This window comes from Suncus etruscus, chromosome 17 (genome assembly GCF_024139225.1).
Source record: "Suncus etruscus isolate mSunEtr1 chromosome 17, mSunEtr1.pri.cur, whole genome shotgun sequence".
NCBI lineage: Eukaryota > Metazoa > Chordata > Mammalia > Eulipotyphla > Soricidae > Suncus > Suncus etruscus.
The window spans coordinates 20113339-20121113 of NC_064864.1; the positions used below are offsets into that span (position 1 = coordinate 20113339).

A 7775-nucleotide genomic window follows, 5' to 3' on the forward strand; every position below is an offset into this window, starting at 1 on the left:
TCCATGTATAGGAAAATTTCATGACTTCATCTCTCCTGAAAGCTGCATAATATTCCATTGTGTATATGTACCACAGTTTCTTTAGCCATTCGTCTGTTGAAGGGCATCTTGGTTGTTTCCAGAGTCTTGCTATGGTAAATAGGAGCACAGACTTTCTAACTAGAAGGCATGTCAGTGAAATTGGCCATTTAAATCATTTTTCAAGTTCAGTTCTGTGATATCAGCCTTTATCACACTTTTACAATATTACCACCATCAATAGCCAGGTCTCTCTTTTTTTTTTATCATTTCATTTTTGTGCAGGACCATACTAGTTTTCATTGTATCTTTACAATTTTTGTATATATGCTGCTGAAGCAAGCACTCTTTTTTATCATTTCAAATAGAAATGTCATGCTCATTAAAAATTATGTCCCTATTCTACATTAAATTAAGAAGCTTCATGTGGTCGTGGCCGAACGGTTAAGGCAATGGACTAGTAAATTAAGAAGCTTCTGCAAGGCTGAAGAGAGCACAGTGATAGGCTGTTTGTCTTGCACGCAGCCGATCCAGGACAGACCATTGTTCAAATCCCAGTATCCCATATGGTCCCCCGAGCCTGCCAGGAACAATTTCTGAGTGCAGAGCCAGGAGTAACCCCTGAGCCCCACGGGGTGTAACCCCTCCCCCTCAGAAAAAAAAGGCTCTGGACTTGTCGCCTGTCACATTGCCACACTAAGGCTTTCATATCCCAGGGCCATTCCAGGCCCACTTTTATTCCTCTGCCCAGTGAGACAGAACCCTGGCTTCCTGTTATCCGATTCAACTTCAGAATTATTCTAACCAGGTCCCAGCATATGGTGTCGTGCTACTCTCTTCTGCCTTCCTCCCTATTTTCCATTTGAGCACAAGGAAATCTCCTTTTTGGGCTATGTTTACTCCCCAAGGTTTTGGCCAGTTCTTCAATGATTACAAATAAAAGGAAACATGTCTGTTTGTCCTTCTGTGAAATAATCTATGTTATAATTGTCCAAAAAGTTTGCAGGCTCCTAGGAAGCGTCTGCATCTGCTTCGAAAGTACTTAAGATTTTATAGGGAGAGAGGGAGAGACAGAGAGAGACACAGAGAGAGACAGTGAGAGACAGAGAGATGAGAGAGACAGAGAAAGACAGAGAGACAGAGAGAGAGAGAGACAGAGAGAGATGAAAGAAATCCTTTCATAGGACAAATTACCCCTTTGGATGGACAAGTTCTCAATAATGCCATTGACTCTTCTCTTTGTTACTACATTGGATTATATGTGGTCTAAAAGGGGGGGTCATAAAGTGGATTTGCTTTTAGAGAGGCAGTGATGTGCTGGGGAGAGGGGCTGGTGATGAGGAAAGACACAGCTAGTGAAAGATGGCTTTGATGATCGACTTAATAGATTAACAGTGGCCTTTGAAAGCAATCTTCTTTGGCTATGTTTGTGCTTTTTGTGATGTTTCTGGCAAGTTGGAAGGCCAAGAATTTGGAAGCCAAATCAGATTGTTGTAACAGCCTCAAGCTCTTAGTTCAAGTTCAAGTTCTTAGGACCTGTGTAGTTTTTATGTGGTTACATTTGGTCACAGAGTGAGGAATGAAAACTGAGGACAGGTGTGTCTTGAGGAGGCCTAAGAGTTTAATCATGTTTAATCATGTTCCATGTTTGAGTCATCGGCATCTTTCCTTCCCACCAGTATTTCTTCTTTGTGCTCAGTTTCCTCACAAACTCTTCACAAGAGAAGCTGTAACTGAGTTTGGGCTCTGTGTCCCTCACATCTAGACTTTTCTCTCCACAGGCCCTTCTGAGCTTCCCCCTTCTGTAACCCCAGCCTAGGGCAGGGAACCAATTGATGGGGATAGTTGCAAACCCAGGGCTAACACCTTTGCCCCAGTCCCCTCTCAGTCTGACTGTGAACTCTCTTCTCCTACTGCTTTGAAAATGCTCAGCTCTCCTCACCCTGTGGCCCAGGGTCTTCACAAGTCAATCTGCTGGGGACTGCTTGTGTCTCTTCTCTCTGGTTATATGCAACCAGATTCCCAAGTGCTTGGGGGCATACCTGCCCACTTTGGCCCCACTGTTTTAGTACTTTGTGTATCTGCTTGGTGGAGGTGGGCTGTGAAAAAGAGGCACTTCTTTTTTTTTTTGGTTTTGTGTTTTGTTTTTTTTTTTGGGTCATACCTGGCAGTGGTCAGGGGTTACTCCTGGCTCTGCACTCAGAAATCGCTCCTGGCAGACATGGGGGACCAGATGGGATGCCAGGATTTGAACCACCATCTGTCCTGAATCGGCTGCGTGCAAGGCAAATGCCCTACCACTGTGCTATCTCTCTGGCCCCAAGAGGAACTTCTTGAGCCAATAGAAAGGTTCTGGGCTCCGTTATGAGTCGAAGTGGGATGGGGATAGCAGCTATGGCTAAAAAAGGCTTGATGTTCACTATAAGATGTTTTTTGGGAGAAGGGTTTATAGTCATCTTCAATTTTTTTTTTTTTTTTTTGGTTTTTTGGGCCACACCCGGCGTTGCTCAGGGGTTACTCCTGGCTGTCTGCTCAGAAATAGCTCCTGGCAGGCACGGGGGACCATATGGGACACCGGGATTCGAACCAACCACCTTTGGTCCTGGATCGGCTGCTTGCAAGGCAAACACCGCTGTGCTATCTCTCCAGGACCCAGTAGTAACTCTTAAGCACCACCAATATGACACAAACAAATAAACTACAGCTTATCACATGACCAGGCTAATGGATTTCTAGGTATTTACCTGAAAAAAATAATAATGCAATTTGAAGAGATAATGCATCCTATTTATTGCAACTTCAATTTACATTAACCAAAATTTGGAAACAGCCTAAATATCCACGAACAGACGAAGGAATAAAGAAGCTTGGAATGTTGGAATGGAATCCAATTCAACTATAAAAACAATACGGAATTTTGTCCTTTGTGTCAACAGGGATGGGACTTGAAGGGTTTATCCAAGAGAAACAGACAGATGGAGAAAGAAATGCCACATGGTCTTATTCATATGTGGAAGATAAAAACAAATCCAAGCCAATGAAATAAACAAAACATTATAGAAACAAACCTTGCTCCTCTAACAACAGAATGGTGGGAAAGGGAATGGTTGGGTGGAAGGAGTGAGGCTGGCTGGTTGGTGGTGGATGGAAGCTAGAATTTTGGTGGTGGTGGTGCCGTGCCTACACAATGTCCTGGAGTACAACTGTGTACCTGAAGCTTGGTGCTGTGAGTCGAAGATAAACAAGAAAAAAAAGAAAAGAAAAGAAAAGAAAAGGGGGCTGGTGAGGTGGCGCCAGAGGTAAGGTGTCTTCCTTGCAAGTGCTAGCCAAGGAAGGACCACAGTTCGATCCCCCGGTGTCCCGTATGGTCCCCCCAAGCCAGGGGCAATTTCTAAGCACTTAGCCAGGAGTAACCCCTGAGCATCAAATGGGTGTGGCTGAAAAACCAAAAAAATAAAATAAAATAAAATAAAAGAAAGGGTCCAGAGTGATAGCATAGAAGTAGGGTGTTTGCCTTGCACGCAGTTGATCCAGAACAGACCTGGGTTCGAATCTCTGCATCCCATATGGTCCCCTGAGCCTGCCAGGAGCGAGTTCTGAACACTGGGCCAAGAGTAACTACTGAGCGCTGTTGGGTGTGGCCACAATCCCCCCACCCCCCAAAAAAAACAGCAAAAAAATGAGAAGAAAGAAAAACATTAAAAATAAAGTTATATCAGTGAATGTATTAAAATGTATCAATGTATTCCGGGGGGGGGGGTCACACATTTGATCATTTGGTTGTGGCCAAATGTTATGGCACTCACCGAGGGTCTGCACACATTTTTTGCAAAGCTTGCTGGGAACTGTAGCTGATTGCTAGGACTGAGGCTTTGCTGTGGCACCACGGAAGGATCCCAGAGGGCATGGGGTGGTTCTGGTGAATGAGTTTTCTTTTTTTTTTTTGGTTTTTGGGCCACACCCTGTGACGCTCAGGGGTTACTCCTGGCTATGCGCTCAGAAGTTGCTCCTGGCTTCTTGGGGGACCATATGGGACGCCGGGGGATCGAACCGAGGTCCGTCCTAGGCTAGCGCAGGCAAGGCAGGCACCTTACCTCCAGCGCCACCGCCCGGCCCCAGAATGAGTTTTCTTCCTTATGGCAGTAAGACAAGTACCAGGCACTCTGCCACTGATCTGCCACTGAGCTGTCCCAGGGTCCCTTCAGGCCAACTTTTAGGACCTCCCCAGAAAAAGAAAATCGATTTGTTTTGTGGCCACACCCAGTCATCCTCAGGGGTTACTCCTAGATCTGCACTCAGGAATCACTGCTTTGCACACAGTTGATTCAGATTCTATCCCTGGTACCTTATTTGATCCCCAAGCCTGCCTGGTATGATTCTTGAGTACAGAGCCAAGAGTAAGCCATGGGAATCCACTAGGTATAGTCCAAAGACTGGAGAAGGAATCTGCTTAATAAAAGAAGCATGCTTTTTTTTTTTTTTTTTTTTGGTTTTTGGGTCACACCCAGCAGCGCTCAGAGGTTCCTCCTGGCTCTACGCTCAGAAATCGCTCCTGGCAGACTCGGGGGAACATATGGGATGCCGGGATTCGAACCACCATCCTTCCGCACGCAAGGCAAACACCTTACCTCCATGCTATCTCTCCGGCCCCAAAGCAACATGCTTTTAATGAAATTATTTTGGGTTTCCCTTCCTTTTTCTGATGTTCTACTCCTGTTTAATTCTGGATCCCCCTAATTGATCACAGCATAGAATAGCGTGTGTGCCGGACCAGGAGTCAGGAGACTGGAATTTCATGCCATTCTGCCTCTAACCAGCTGAGGAACTGGGCTTCTGCCACCCTAATTTGTGCCCTATTGCCTGAACCCTGTGGAATTCTCCTCCTGTGTTCTCCACTCACTCCCACGACATCCTTATATAAGCTTTTTTTTTTTGTACTTTAGCTAAAAAGACCAGAGCTTTTAGATAATTCGATACCCTTAAATGCAATCTATGTGTAGTTTCATTTAAGCATAGTATTTCTTATTTGTAAAACTGATACCTGCTGAACTCTCAATGTCTTTGCTTCTACCTTTATTCTTTAATCAAAAACAAAACAGAAAAGCTTGATCTTGTTGACCTCAGGAGGAAGTATTTTATCAGTGTGGCATATCACCAAATAGGTTAATTCTGCTATGGACAGAGAGTGACTATTCTCCAAGTAAAGGGTAGGTGGGAGGCGGAGCTGCAAGGGACTCAGCTCTTTAGTCCCTCACCAACTCACAGAGGCTCAGACCTTCGAGGGTTCAAGGCTGCATATTCTCCCAAAACTGCCGTCATCATGGAGTTTGCTCTTTATCCAGTAGCGTTGGCAAAGTTCCAAGCTTACAACTACAATGGGCCTGAGCAGTGGCTTTCCCCGGCTCTTTCAAAAGGGATCTGAAACCCCCTTCCAACCCCCAGACTCTGTACAGGTGAGCAGGTTCCATGTCAAAGTATGCTCTGTAGCTTGTGTGACTAGACTGACCGAAGCCTGAGTGATAAAGGTGTGGGCAGTTTGGACAGCTTTTGGCTACGGCCAACCTTACTTGCCATGCAGAATTGAAGCTCAGAGTTTTTGTTTGTTTGTTTGTTTGTTTGTTTTGTTTTTGGGTCACACCTGGCAGCACTCAGAGGTTACTCTTGGCTCTATGCTCAGAAATCGCTCCTGGCAGGTTCAGGGGACCATATGGGATGCCGGGATTTGAACCATCGACCTCTGCATGCAAGGCAAGCGCCTTACCTCCATGCTATCTCTCCGGCCCCATGAAGCTCGGAGTTTTTAAGCAAGCAAAAAATTTGCATTTTTAAGTGAAATAATTTGATCAGTGAATACTGGGAAAGGGTTCTCATTTCTTAAAAATTGGGAGCCAGAGCAGTGGCACAAGCGGTAAGGCGTCTGCCTTGCCCACACTAGTTTAGGACGGACCACGGTTTGATCCCCTTGTGTCCCATATGGTTCCCCAAGCCAGGAGCGATTTCTGAGCATATAGCCAGGAGTAACCTCTGAGCGTCATCGGGTGTGGCCCCAAAACAAACAAAATTTGGCATAAGGGTCAAACACAGATGTTGGTAAATTGTATTTGGCCAGTGGATTTCATTGTTTTGCTTAAAACATTTTTGTTTTTGTTTTGGGGCCACACCCAGCAGCCCTCAGGGGTTACTCCTGGCTCTGTGCTCAGAAATCACTTCTGGCAGGACCCGGAGATCATATAGGATGCTGGGGGTAGAACCCAGGTTCTTTCCGGATCAGCAGTGTGCAAAGCAAATGCCCTACTGCTATGCTGTCACTCAGGCCCAGGTTGAAACCATTTTTTTTGTTTTGTTTTGTTTTGCTTGATTTTTTGGTTTTTGGTTTTTGGGCCACATCTGGTGGTGCTCAGAGGTTACTCCTGGCTCTGCACTCAGAAATTGCTCCTGGCAGGCTCGGGGAACCATATGGGATGCCGGGAATCCAATTGGCGTCCATCCCTGGTGTGTCGTGGGTCAGCAGCATTCAAGGCAAATGCCCCATTGCTGTGCCATTGCCTTGGCCCAGGGCTAAAAACATATCATAATCTTAACAGACTTCCATATTAGGTAACTGGAATTTTTATATTAAATACTAATGATTATGGTTATTCAAGAAAAATATGTAGTATATGAGTCATTACATAAGTATATAATTAAGAGTAAATTATGGATTTTCTTGATTTCTACTAGAATCTCAAAGCTCCCAGTATTTTATTGTTTGTTTGTTTGTTTGTTTGTTTTTTCAAAAAAATAATAACCTGGCAGCGTTCAGGGTTACTCCTGGTTCTGTGCCTAGAAATCACTCCTAGCAGGCTCGGGGAACCATATGGGATGCTGGGAATTGAACCTGGGTTTGTTGTGGGTCGGCTGCATGCAAGGTAAATGCCCCATTGCTGCCTCCAGATACCTCCAGATCTTTTAGCCTTAGAGTTAGATTAATTTTGACAAAATGTGTACCAGCTCTTCATTTATCTGCTATATATTATAAACTCATTGAATCAATTCTCTGTCTTTAATGTGTTTATCTGATAACTGAGTGTTTGTGCAAAAAGAGATGAAAAAAATGTTTGGTTAGGTCTCTAAACTGCTGCTAGCACAGTTCTATGGGATGGAAAGCCAAGTTGAGGAAATGGAAGAGTGATAGGATTTGAAACTTTACATAGTTTTGGGGCCGGAGAGATTGCATGGAGGTAAGGTGTTTGCCTTTCATGCAGAAGGTCATTGGCTCGAATCCCAGCATCTCATCTGGTTCCCCGTGCCTGCCAGGGGCGATTTCTGAGCATAGAGCCAGGTGCAACCCCTGAGCACTGCTGGGTGTGACCCCAAAAACCAAAAAGAAAGAAAGAAACTTTACATAGTTTTATTTAAAATGCTTTGGTCAAAAGAAAGTAATAACCAGGATAGGTTGTTCTACCTTGGGGTATAATGGTTGTAATCAACTAAGCTTTTAAAATATTCAAATATGATCTTCAGGTTTTTCTTTGTTTTTGGTTTTTGGTTTTTGGTTTTTGGTTTTTGGTTTTTGGGTCACACCCGGCAGCGCTCAGGGTTTCCTCCTGGCAGGCACGGGGGACCATATGGGATGCTGGGATTTGAACCACTGTCCTTCTGCATGAAAGGCTAATGCCTTACCTCCATGCTATCTCGCTGGCCCCGGGTTCCCAATTTTGATCATGATTGACATTTTTGTTTATCTGTTTTTGGGCCACACCTGGTGGCATCATCGG

The 7775-nt window shown here is 44.7% G+C and overlaps 1 non-coding gene across 1 annotated transcript; it reads right to left on the reverse strand.

The window, feature by feature from the left end:
- Positions 1–257: 257 nt before the first annotated feature.
- On the reverse strand, positions 258–364 carry LOC125995509 (U6 spliceosomal RNA). The gene has a single exon (XR_007491018.1). It is a non-coding gene; the product is annotated as a U6 spliceosomal RNA (small nuclear RNA).
- Between the last annotated feature and the right edge of the window lie 7411 nt (positions 365–7775).